Source organism: Schistocerca serialis, chromosome 5, assembly GCF_023864345.2.
Source record: "Schistocerca serialis cubense isolate TAMUIC-IGC-003099 chromosome 5, iqSchSeri2.2, whole genome shotgun sequence".
Classification (NCBI taxonomy): Eukaryota; Metazoa; Arthropoda; class Insecta; order Orthoptera; family Acrididae; genus Schistocerca; species Schistocerca serialis.
In genome coordinates, this window is record NC_064642.1 from 733778284 (window position 1) to 733791756 (window position 13473).

A 13473-nucleotide genomic window follows, 5' to 3' on the forward strand; every position below is an offset into this window, starting at 1 on the left:
AGCCTCAGAATCGATGATGGTGTGCTCTGGACGCTTATGGTGCTGTGGACCCCCTTAGTTTTATTCACCAAATTCCGGTGGCATCAAACACAAACGAATCAGGAAGAGAACTTCCCTACCACTGAATGTAGTAGCTATTACTAAGGGGCTTGCTTGCACCAGCAAACACACAGTTTTGTCACATGGCGAAACAAAGTTATACAACAGCTATTGCACAAATTATAGCAACACACAACATGTTAAGGTAAATTATACATCGTAAACATGAATGTGAAAATGTTTGGCAGTGTAGATCAACGTTTACTTACACTGTACTGTCTTTAACTCTGGTCTAGTGCAGAATCCAGTGAACGATTACTAAGATCACAGATAGAACGTCCAGTTTGGACTAGGGCATGTAGATACAGTTCCGATGCTGTCTTGACGCACAGTAGCTGATGGTGCCATACAATGATGTGACGGAAGTCATGGGACAGCAATATGCATATATACAGACGGCGGTGGTAGCGCGTACACAGAGTGCAAGAGAGCAATGCACTGGCAAACTGTCCTTTGTACTCAGGTGATTCATGTGAAAACATGTCTGACGTCATTATGGCCGCACGACAGGAACTAACAGACTTGGAGCGCTGAGTAACAGTTGGAGCTAGAACGCATGGGAGATTCCATTTCGGAATCGTTACGTAATTCAGTATTCCGAGAGTGTGCCGAGAGTACGAAATGTCAGGCATTACCTCTCACCACAGACAACCAGTGGCCGACGGCCTTCACTTGACGTCTGAGATGAGCAGCATTCAACAGAGTTATCGGTGCTAATATGCAAGCAAGACTGCGGGACATAACTGCAGAAATCAATGTGAGACGTACGACGAACGTATCCGTTAGGATATTGTGTCGAAAATTGGCGTTAGTATGTTATGACAGCAGGTGACAGACTCGAGTGCCTCTGCTATCGGCACAACATCGCCGGCAGCGCCTCCTCTCCTGTGTTCGTGACCGCATCGGTTGGACCCTAGACGACTGCAAAACCGTTGCCTCGTCAATTGAATCCCGGTAACAGCTGAAAGTAGCTGATGGTAAGGTTTGAGTGTAGCACAGACCCCACGAAGTCGTGGATCAAAGTTGTCAACAAGACAGTGTCAAGCTGGTGGTGTCCGCCCCCGGTAGCTGAGTGGTTAGCGCTACAGAATGTCAGTCCTAACGGCCCGGGTTCGATTCCCGGCTTGGTCGGAGATCTTATCCGCTCGCAGACTGGGTGTTGTGTTGTCCTAATCATCATCATTTCATCCCCATAGACGCGCAAGTAGCCGAAGTGGCGTTAAATTAAAAGACTTCCACCTGGCGAATGGTCTACTCGACGGGAGGTCCAGATCACACGACATTTATTTAGCTGGTGGTGGCTCCACAATGGTTTGGGCTGTGTTTACATGAAATGGTGAGCCGTGACACCTGTTATCGGTACTATCTAGACCCCGTGTATCGGGAGGATGGCCGGCCGCGGTGGTCTAGCGGTTAAGGCGCTCAGTCCGGAACCGCGCGACTGCTACGGTCGCAGGTTCGAATCCTGCCTCGGGCATAGATGTGTGTGGTGTCCTTAGGTTAGTTAGGTTTAAGTAGTGCTAGGGGACTGATGACCACAGATGTTAAGTCCCATAGTGCTCAGAGCCATTTTTTTTTTCGGGAGAATGACTCATGCGTGCACAGTCTGAAGGGGGTTCAGTCGAGTATGTAGTTCTAATTTTCGTCTGCTAGTCCACCTAGAGGACAGCAGCGGACAGGAATAAACAGAAAGAACTATATGTAGTTGAGAATTTTGACGACCAGAGTGCAGTAGCGCACAGAGACATTCAAAAAACAGGTCAAGAGAATGTTTTATGAATTTTTCTCTTTATTTCTTGAAGGTTTTTGTGTTTCTTTAAGTTTGTACAGTTTTGTATATGCTTTTAGTAGTGTGAATGATGCGTGAATGTGGTCTAAAGTAAATATGTAGATCACTCTTCTACTGATGAACGGCGTAGGAACTAGTGTGAGAAAGATTTAAAACAGTGTGAATGCAGACGTCGGGGAATTTTTTTATCATAATATGATAACTAAGTTTATGGTAAAAGGGAAGCTAATTCGAGTGCAAATAAATATAGCTAATAACGTAAAATATAAACGAAATATCAGAATGTTAAATATTTATTACGAGAAAATGTACAGTCCGAAAGTGTGTTATTTGTTAATTGGTTAGTCATGAAAAGCGCGGACTAACGCGAGAGAATAATGTTTTTCTAATGGCCTTTAAGAAAACTGACCAGTCAGAACGGAGTATTCATCGCCCGTCTTTTCTCTCGGAGATAGAGAATGCTTATAGCAGACTAAAGTAGTAGGAGCCCAGTCTTTCAATGGTACGGTCTTGTGTAGCAGGAGTTCCAAAGGAAGGTGTAATTTGCCGGTTTTAGTTGCGCTACATGTTACAAAAGTGTTTTAAACTGAAGGTGTATTTATTCCGGTGTGTTTTTTAGAAAGTACGGATTTTTAAGTAATTTTGTAAATGAGAAACGACTGTAATTCCGCCGGCCGGTGTGGCCGAGTGGTTCTATGCGCTTCAGTCTGGAACCGCGCAACCGCTACGGTCGCATGTTCGAATTCTGCCTCTGGCATTGTTGTGTGTGATGTCCTTAGGTTAGTTAGGTTTAAGTAGTTCTAAGTTCTAGGGGAATGATGACCTCAGATGTTGAGTCCCATATTGTTTAGAGCCATTTGAACCATTTAAACCTTCTAGTTGTGGATGTGAAATTCGGCTGGTTTTAACAGTCTGACAGTTCTCGTGAGAGTTTCAGTTGGACGAGGAGATAGGGTACACCTCGCCAGAATTATAACTGCACTGAGACTTTGCGACTTCTAAAATTGAGAACCTCTCGTAGAAGGTTACGTACGGTCGCAACCCCCATAATATTTTGCTTCTCTGACACTGCTATCGGAACTTATAAGTCTCCTTCCCAGAAGTGACTATGTAGTTTTCTTTAAGGGATGCCTTGAATTTATTACAGAAGTGCAATGCTTGAACACTTTTCACAATACAGTCACCATTATCTCCTGCTGCAAACATCCAAGTGGTCGAACTTTCTTGTCTCTTGACATAAGTAAATGCCTCCTTCGACCTTGTAATCGGAAGACGAACCACGAAAATATCGAAGTGAACTTAATATTGAAACTAAAAATATTAAAAATTAACGGTACTGTGCGCTGAATCATTAGAAGAGTTGTCTTTCATAGTATCAAAGATGAACAAGTGTTCATAGCTCTTATGGAGTGCATTTTAGAGCACATGTTTACTACACTTTTTTTTCTTGTTTTGGCCCAGTTCCCAAAATATGGAAAGCAAAGAACGTGCAGTGGAAGAGATTTGTTTCACAGTATCGAAGATAAAATATTAATCGTAGCTCATAAGGTATATATTTTCGACCCTATGTTTACCGAGACCTTTTTTCTTCTAGTATCGTGTACTTTCAATTGTATGCGTTTACGCCATTCATTATGATACACGCTATATAGAGTGTGTCCATTTATCTTGACCAACCTAAATAACTGTTTGTCCAGTCCAGATGCAAATTATAAAATGTTTTAAGCAAATCTTCTTTAGCCGTCAGGTGGACATCAATCAGCATAGTTGCCTTCGTTGTAGCTTTGTTTTTTACAAAGATATGAACGGCGATATAACTTTGTTCAGTGGCACTCTGTATTTTTTTTCGGTAATTCATTTCCTCTTCTAAAGACCTATTCAAAAATGTATTACAGTGTACCATTTACTGAAACACAACGTCATTAACTACATAACATAACACTGACTTTGAGATCAGGATCACAAACTCGTCCACTTTCTGGAGTTGTCAGAAAACAAATGAAAACCAAGTAAAAACATAACACAAAATTGACTTTGATTCTCCTGCACCAATGCCCAGGAGTAGAATATTCAAAGGAGCTCAAAGTGGTGACCCTGCACTCCGATACACTGGCGCACTCGTTGAATGAAATAATTATTTACTGCTTCCAGAGTTGCCTGCTGAAGAGAATTACAAGCAAGCACGATACGTTCCTGCATGTCCTCTGGAGTTGTTCGAATATCGCTATAGACAATGTCTTTAAAGCACCCCGGAAGAAAAAAGTCCAGAGGATTTAAATCAAGAGACCTAGCAGGCCAAGAAACTGTTCCTCCTCGACCAACCCAATTGACAGGATACCTTCGGTTCAGTACAAGACGCGCACGGAAGGCATTATGGGCTGGACATCTATCGTGTTGATACGACATAAGCATTCTGGTTCTTAGCGGCACTTCATCCAGAAGACGAGGAAGAATTCGCCTGAGGAAGTTGGCATACGCTGCGCCGTTTAGACTACCATTGATAAGATAAGGGCCAATAATTGTAGTACCAAGCATCCCACACCAAACGTTAACTCTCCATTGACGCTGATGTTCCATCTGTCTAATCCATCACCGAGCGAGGTGGCGCAGTGGTTAGCACACTGGACTCGCATTCGGGAGGACGACGGTTTAATCCCGCGTCCGGCCATCCTGATTTAGGTTTTCCGTGATTTCCCTAAATCGCTTCATGCAAATGCCGGGATGGTTCCTTAGAAAGGGCACGGCCGATTTCCTTCCCCATCCTTCCCTAATCCGAGCTTGTGCTCCGTCTCTAACGACCTCGTTGTCGACGTTACGTTAAACAGTAATCTCCTCCTCCTCCTCCTGTCTAATCCATTGGGGGTTGTCGCTGGACCAATAATGCATGTTCCTTGTATTTACCTGTCCTTTGTTTGAGAAGGAACAGAATTGTACACGATTCTGGAAATCATTCACATGCAATTCTTATTGTAGGTGTAAATGGTAAGGATGAAGCCGATGACGTATAAGAATACGATGTGCACTGGTTTTCGGAATGGCAATCTCATGTTCAAGCTGTCGTGTGCGCACATGTGGATTCATAGCAACGGAAGCGAGAACAGTAACTCGACAGCTTCGTCTGTGCGAGTGCTACGACGATTGCATTTGCGTGGGTTGAAACTTCCCGTTTCCTAAGGCTCGTAACAAGACGAGAAAACACCCGTCAGGAAGGTGGGTTCTTGTCAGGATATCGCTCTCTGTACAGTTCCACTGGCTGTGTAGCATTTCGCCTACCTTCGATAACAACAAAAATGTTCAAATGTGTGTTAAATCTTAAGGGACTAAACTGCTAAGGTCATCAGACCCTAAGCTTACACACTACTTAACCTAAATTATCCTAATGACAAACACACACACCCATGCCCGAGGGAGGATTCGAACGTCCGCCGGGACCAGCCACACAGTCCATGACTGCAGCGCCCTAGACCGCTCGGCGAAATCCCGCGCGGCGTCAACAACAACAATAAGAGAAACGTTATGTCGATGCAGCTTGTAGGAAGGACAGCTTTTACTGTATGCCTACTCTGCACAACAGTATTTAAAAGGACTAAACTACTGTACTAAATGTACCAGTACATCAGAAAATAGTATTGCAATTACTGTTCTGCTAACTTACATTCCCCATAGATGAGTAGCATTTCTACCTTCTCTTCGTTGGCGTACATTTTACTCACAAAACTCTTCAACTGACGATGGTTAACGGAATGACGAGTGTACATTCTACTTATGTTTACAGCTATCCTCTGTCAACGTCAGCACGTGGATGTGTTCCATACCCCGAGTACCTGCCCTAAGCGCTGGGAGCGTCAACGTCAATGTTGTGTGATGTAATTAGTAACGGTGTGTTTCAGTGAATGGTACACTTTAATACAGTTTTGAATAGATCTTACGAGAGGAAATGAATTATCAAATAAAAAGTACAGGGAACCATTAAAAAAAGTCATACCGCTCTTCAAATCTTTGCATCAGGACAATTAGTTATTTAGAGTGGTCAATATATTTATATGCTCTTAAATTAAGCATAATGCTTATACATGGTGAAACAACCTTCTAGTGGCCGGTTTGCGGGTTTAAATCACCTCGGGGTATGATTATGCGGTGAATTTCAGCTGCGGTCGTCGCACGGTGGCGATGGTAGCAGTCCACATACGCAGAGGTGAATGTCAGAATACGGTGTATCGAGTAAGTGTGCAGACGTTTCCAGACGTGCTAATGGTGACTGTGTATGGAATGGCTCAAAGAACACATATTGATGATGTCATGAGTGGTGAATACTGGGGCGACTGGAGGCTGGTCAAACACAGCAGCTAGTAGCACGGGACATCCACGTGCCACAAGGTGTGATCTCATGATTATGGCAACGATTCCACCACACAGAAAACGAGTCCAGGCACTACAGTACGGGACGTCCACAGTGTGCAACGCCACAAGAAGACCGATATCTCACCATCGTGCCCGCAAAGGGCCACGAAGTACTGCAGGTAGCCTTGCTCGGGACCTTACTGCACCCACTGGAACAGTTGTCTCCAGACACACAGTCTACAGACGACTGAACAGACATGGTTTATTCCCCCGGAGACCTGCAAGGTGAATTCCACTGACCCCTGGTCACAGGAGAGCCCGTAAAGCCTGGTGTCAAGAACACAGTACATGGTCATTGGAACAGTGATCCCAGGTTATGTTCACGGTCGAGTCTAGGTATAGTCTGAACAGTGATTCTCGCCGGGTTTTCATCTGGTGTGAACCACGAACCAGATACGAACCCCTTAATGTCCTTGAAAGGGACCTGTATGGAGGTCGTGGTTTGATGGTGTAGGGCGGGATTATGATTGGTGCACGTACACCCCTGCATGTCTTTGACAGAGGAACTGTAACAGGTCAGGAGTATCGGGACGTCATTTTGCACCAGTATGTCCGCCTTTTCAGGGGTGCAGTGGGTCCCACCTTCCTCCTGATGGATGATAACGCACAGTCCCACCGAGCTGCCATCGTGGAGGAGTACCTTCAAACAGACGATATTAGGCGAATGGAGTGGCCTGCCTGTTCTCCAGACCTAAACCCCATCGAGTACGTCTGGGATCCTCTCGGTCGACGTATCGCTGCGCGTCTTCAAACCCTTACGACACTTCAGGAGCTCAGACAGGCACTGACGCCAGAATTGGAGGCTCTACCCCAGCAGCTGCTCGACCAACTGATCTAGAGTATGCCACCCATTGCGCGGCCTGTGTACGCGTGCATAGTTATCATATCCCATATTGATATCGTGGTACATGCGCAGGAAACAGTAGCGTTTTGTAACGCATGTGTTTCGGGACGGTTTCCTCAACTTATAACCAATACCGTCAACATACAGATCTGTGTCGTGTATGTTCCCCATGTGCCAATGCTATTAGCGCTTGTGTAGTGCCACGTTGTGTGGCACCACATTCTACAATTATCATTAATTTACGAGCATACGTGTGTATATAAGATGTTCAGAAATAGTCTGAAAGCTTGTAAGGGTATTGCACAGTAGACTGTTTTGAGGAACAATTGTTCAGAAAAAGTTTCGAAACGTTGCACCGTTCCTGAATTTAGCATTGAAGTTAACCAATCAGACTGTAACGCGCGCAGATTCAGGTGACCCGCCAGAGACGGTTTTGCCAACCATGCTCTCCGTTTGGTTTCCTAAAAACGAACAAGGCAGCGATACGAAACTTGGATACGACACGGCAGTAAGGATCGATCTCGTGCCAGGGGCTGAACAGACTCATGCATTGTTATTTACGCTGTGAGAAGATTGTATTTGGCGGGCCGATTGAGTGTGCGCGCGAAACGCCCTGACTGGCTAAATTCAATGATAACTTGGAAGTTTCACTACCTATGTATTTTTCTTAATAATTATGTCTGAGCAGAACCTACCTTACAATCTTTTCAGTTTGTTTGTGACCACCCTGTGTAGAGGTAAGACCCGAAAACCAAATTCCTATTTTTGTTTCTGATTTTTAAAATAAATAAAATACTAAAAACATTTTTTAAAAGCGTGTAACATTAGTTTATAATGATATGCACTATTCACATTTTACTCATCAAAAGTGTAATTAAAAATTATTATAAAAAATACTTTCGTGAAACTTACTTTTAGGGAGTTCGAAAAATAGTTGTCAAAATCTGAGTCGTTGTAAAAATAATCAAAATAACACTAAACAAATTAGAAAAAGGTGTTAAATCAGAGAAAGTTTCAAAGTAGGTATAATATAACATCTTCCAGAAGGTTATAATGTTCCGCTGTGTGTTCTTTGCTGAAACCAAGAGCCCTGCTATAGGATCGTCTTGTAAGCTTGGTTTCTGACAGTTTGGTTTCGTGACTTTTAAGAAAAAGTCTGTCCTTTTTCCAGAAATGTCATCTTTTGAAGGGTGTTCATTGTTATTTATTTCAGTCAATTGTGTGCCCTTTTCACAAGTCATTACCAGTAACCCCAGATAAAGAAGACAATACTAAATGAGCCCTTCTGCAAGATCTTCATCCAGTATTGTATTTCCCTCTCTGTTTCTTTCAGCTGCTTCCTCAAGTGCACCGCACTTCATCTTGGACAGCCTCGTAAATGTTGTTTATGCAAAATTAAACTGTTTACTGGTCATCTTGCAAATCATCCTCCTTCTCTAGATTCCAATCCTTCTAGATAAACTCCATTTGATCAACTTTCTCCAACACCCACATGGAATATGCAGGGGAATTCGCAGAGGATCAGATAGATTTTTAAAATGAAAAAATAGGGGGTTCCGTCCAAGAAAGTGATGGGAGTCCAGTTTACGTGACTGCAGCCTCCCTTGTTCTAGCCGACAAATTTGTAACGCAACGTGTAAACGAAACAGTTTAGTCATAAACACTAACCTTAAACCTCACTGTTCGGGAACACACGTAGGCTGAAAGGCATACCTGCCAATATCTGGGTTAAATATCGAAATTTGTAGCACAATGTTAAAACCTTTTGTATAGTCAAAACATGTAATGACGAATTGATAAGTAACAAGCGAAGCTTGCGACTTCTGCCCTTCACTACCAATTGATAGAAGCCTACATTACTGTGCTGTTGACACTTGGTCCAACTACAGTTAAGGAGATTATAGAGCCATGAGATCATGGGGGGAGGGGTCCAGACTGTCTCTTCTTCTACTTTTGCGATACCCAAACTCTTAGTTTAGCCTTCAAATATTTTGCAACTTTCCACTATGGAGGTGACAACAACACAAAGAAAGAGAGGTAGATTAGCTTCTGAACAGAGGCGCCGAGACTTAAGTGGCAGCAGCGACATAAGCAGTCGCCTACACTCTTTTTCACTGCCTACATCTAAGACGAAAATGTAGTTCGGAATAAATTCGTGATTTTAATTTTTATAAGACACGAACTAATACGGATGCTAAGGTACCACTTATACAGCACTGGTATGTTTGACATAGGAAATGTGCATAATTTCTTCCAGCTCTCCACCCTCCCCCCCCCCCCCTCCCTCTCCATGAAACCAATGTGACTCACTGCCCGCATCCCGGTTAGCTTAGATCTTCGGTATGCTCTTGGTGAAGCTTGGTATCCGCTATAATCATAAAAAATCTTAACAATACTGATTAAATATCACATGTCTTTCGACATAGTAGAATTAGCAGAATCTATACATTTTATAATAATGGATGTTTGTATATATGTTTGTATGTGGGCCACACATCTCCTGCTATATCACTGAGCCGATTTCAACTGAACTTGGTACACATAACGCTTACTATATGGAAGGAATCGCAGTGGTCGTAAGAGCCCGCTACCTATCAAAAGGATGGAGACGGGCCTGAACAAGCGGTGTAACACACAGTGCGCAAATGCCCATACTTTAGTAATTCGATATTTGTGGGAAAGAACGATGGTGACTTGCAACAAAGTTTACACATGGTTTCAAACAATAACGGAACTTTTTCTCGTTGATGACCCCCTAAAAACGATGCAAGGAAAAAAGAATGTCGATTACATTTTCTATGCCCATGCAGTAAAGCGGCTGCATGAAAAATGACTTTTTGATTTATTACTTCTTTACTACTTACTGTGTTTACAACTCATTTTGTAAACTGTATTCACATATACCACCGAATTTCACAGCAAAATTATATTACTGTACTATATACAGGGTGTTACAAAAAGGTACGGCCAAAATTTCAGGAAACATTCCTCATACACAAAGAAAGAAAATATGTTATGTGGACATGTGTCCGAAAATGCTTACTTTCCATGTTAGAGCACATTTTATTACTTCTCTTCAAATCACATTAATCATGGAATGGAAACACACAGCAACGGAACGTACCAGCGTGACTTCAAACACTTTGTTACAGGAAATGTTCAAAATGTCCTCCGTTAGGGAGGATACATGCATCCACCCTCTGTCGCATGGAATCCCTGACGCGCTGATGCAGCCCTGGAGAATGGCGTATTGTATCACAGCCGTCCACAATACGAGCACGAAGAGTCTCTACATTTGGTACCGGGATTGCGTAGACAAGAGCTTTCAAATGCCCCCATAAATGAAAGTCAAGAGGGTTGAGGTCAGGAGAGCGTGGAGGCCATGGAATTGGTCCGCCTCTACCAATCTGTTGCTGGGAAGCGTACGAACACTTCGACTGAAATGTGCAGGAGCTCCATCGTGCATGAACCACATGTTGTGTCGCAGTTGTAAAGGCACATGTTCTAGCACCACAGGTAGAGTATCCAGTGTGAAATTATGATAACGTGCTCCATTGAGCATAGGTGGAAGAACATGGGGCCCAATCAAGACATCACCAACAATGCCTGCCCAAACGTTCACAAAAAATCTGTTTTGATGGCGTGATTGCACAACTGCGTGCGGATTCTCGTCAGCTCACACATGTTGATTGTGAAAATTGACAATCTGATCACGTTGGAATGAAGCCTCATCCGTAAAGAGAACATTTGCACTGAAATGAGGATTGACACATTGTTGGATGAACCGTTCGCAGAAGTGTACCCGTGGACGTCAATCAGCTGCTGATAGTGCCTGCACACTCTGTACATGGTACGGAAACAGCTGGTTCTCCCGTAGCACTCTCCATACAGTGACGTGGTCAACGTTACCTTGTACAGCAGCAACTTCTCTGACCCTGACATTAGGGTTGTCGTCAACTGCACGAAGAATTGCGTCGTCCATTGCAGGTGTCCTCGTCGTTCTAGGTCTTCCCCAGTCGCGAGTCATAGGCTGAAATGTTCCGTGCTCCCTAAGACGCCGATCAATTGCTTCGAACGTCTTCCTGTCGGGACACCTTCGTTCTTGAAATCTGTCTCGAAACAAACGAAGCGCGCCACGGCTATTGCCCCGTGCTAATCCATACATAAAAAGGGCAATTGTCAATCCGCATTTGTAAACATTGCACTGACTGCAAAACCACGTTCGCGATGAACACTAACCTGTTGATGCTACGTACTGATGTGCTTGATGCTAGTACTGTAGAGCAATGAGTCGCATGTCAACACAAACACCGAAGTCAATATTACCTTCCTTCAATTGGGCCAACTGGCGGTAAATCAAGGAAGCACAGTACATACTGACGAAACTAAAATGAGCTCTAACATGGAAATTAAGTGTTTCCGGACACATGTCCACATAACATCTTTTCTTTATTTGTGTGTAAGGAACGTTTCCTGAAAGTTTGGCCGTACCTTTTTGTAACACCTTGTATAGTTCAGAAACTCTGCCACGCGGGATAAGCCGTGCAGTCTTAGGCGTCTTGCCACGGTTCGCGCTGCTCGCCCCGTCAGAGGTTCGAGTCCTCCCTTGGGAATGTGTGTCTGTGTTGTCCTTAGCATAAGTTAGTTTAATTTAGATTAAGTAGTACGTAAGCCTAGGGCCCGATGACCTCAGCAGTTTGGTCCCATAGTCCTTACCGCAAATTTCCAAACTTTTTTCAGAAACTCTGACATCATAAACACTGAGATGCGTGGAAACTGCCGCATCTTGCATACCGTTTTAATTTATTATTTCTTTCCTAGTAACTGTACTCACGACATATTTCGCAGGAGACACCTTCACAATTACATCATTGTACAGCACATAGTTCAGAAGTTAAGATGTCATAAGCTGTGTGAAAATTAATCTGCAGGTTGGAATTCGATAGAGATACATGTGAAGATAAAGGTGAAATATTTTAAATATGCCGGCCGAAGTGGCCGTGCGGTTAAAGGCGCTACAGTCTGGAACCGCAAGACCGCTACGGTCGCAGGTTCGAATCCTGCCTCGGGCATGGATGTTTGTGATGTCCTTAGGTTAGTTAGGTTTAACTAGTTCTAAGTTATAGGGGACTAATGACCTCAACAGTTGAGTCCCATAGTGCTCAGAGCCATTTTTAAATATACCTAAATATATGTGTGTATACAAGCAAAGCCACTGGTAAGAAACTCATCATAACCTGTAGAACGATTTCAACCAAGTTTGTTACTCATATTAGGTACACTCTGGAAAGAAATACTGTGGAATTAAGAACCACTAGCCTACCATTGGTCAGCTTCATAACGTGGAGGGAGAAGGGGTGAGGAGGAAATGGACGCAGAAAGGGGCAAGGAAGAGATGGACGGAGAGACGAGAAAGGAGGGGATGGACTGAGAAAGTAAAGAGGGGCTGATAGCCAGAGACAGTGGGAGGAAGAGATAGCGAGTAGAGTAGGGAGCAGGAGGAGATTAAGAGAGAAAGGGGGCAGGAAATGGATGGGGAAAGAGAAGAGGAGGAGGTTGACACAGAGAGAGGAGAGGAGGACCTGGACAGAGAAAGGATAGATGGGGACAGGAATAGGGAGGGGGAAGGAAGAGATGTACAAATAGAGTTTTGGCAAATGGAGCTTGGAAAGAGGATGTAGAGAGAGTGGGATGGAGGAGATGGACAGAGGGGGGGGGGGAGGAGTGCACGGACAGAGAGAGGGGGTTGAGAAAGATATGGACAGAGTGGGGGGCAAGAGGAAATGGACACAAAGTACCACGTGGAAGAGGTGAAGGGAGAGGGGGATGGATGAGATGGACAGATGGGTGGGGGGGTGAAGGAGATGGGCAGAGAGAGGGGTAACAGTAAGACTGGAATCGACAACTACTGATGCTGGTCGTTGGAGGTGGAAAGATCTGAAGAAGCTCATTCACTTGGCAAATTCATGAAAAGATGGATGCATGAAATAGTGTAAGATACACATAGGTGGAGGTTGACTTGCACTGGACTCAACCACGTCGGAAGTGCACTCAATGAAGACTGACTGAGACGTTGACAGATGACCTACCAGGCCCATAAAAGCCGGATAAGAATAACAATAGTCAATTGTGCACAGAAAAGTAACAGTAAATCTGTAATAAATAATTAGCTGTTAGGTATATTTTGCAATGAGGTAAAACATATATGAAGCTTGACATGGAAAACGTTGAGGTTTGGGTTCAATATACCGTGATAAGCAGCAATGAGAGCAAAATATTACCAAATCTTGCAGTTCTGATTTCTGTCGCACGCTGGACCAGCAAATTCCTGATGGCAGAA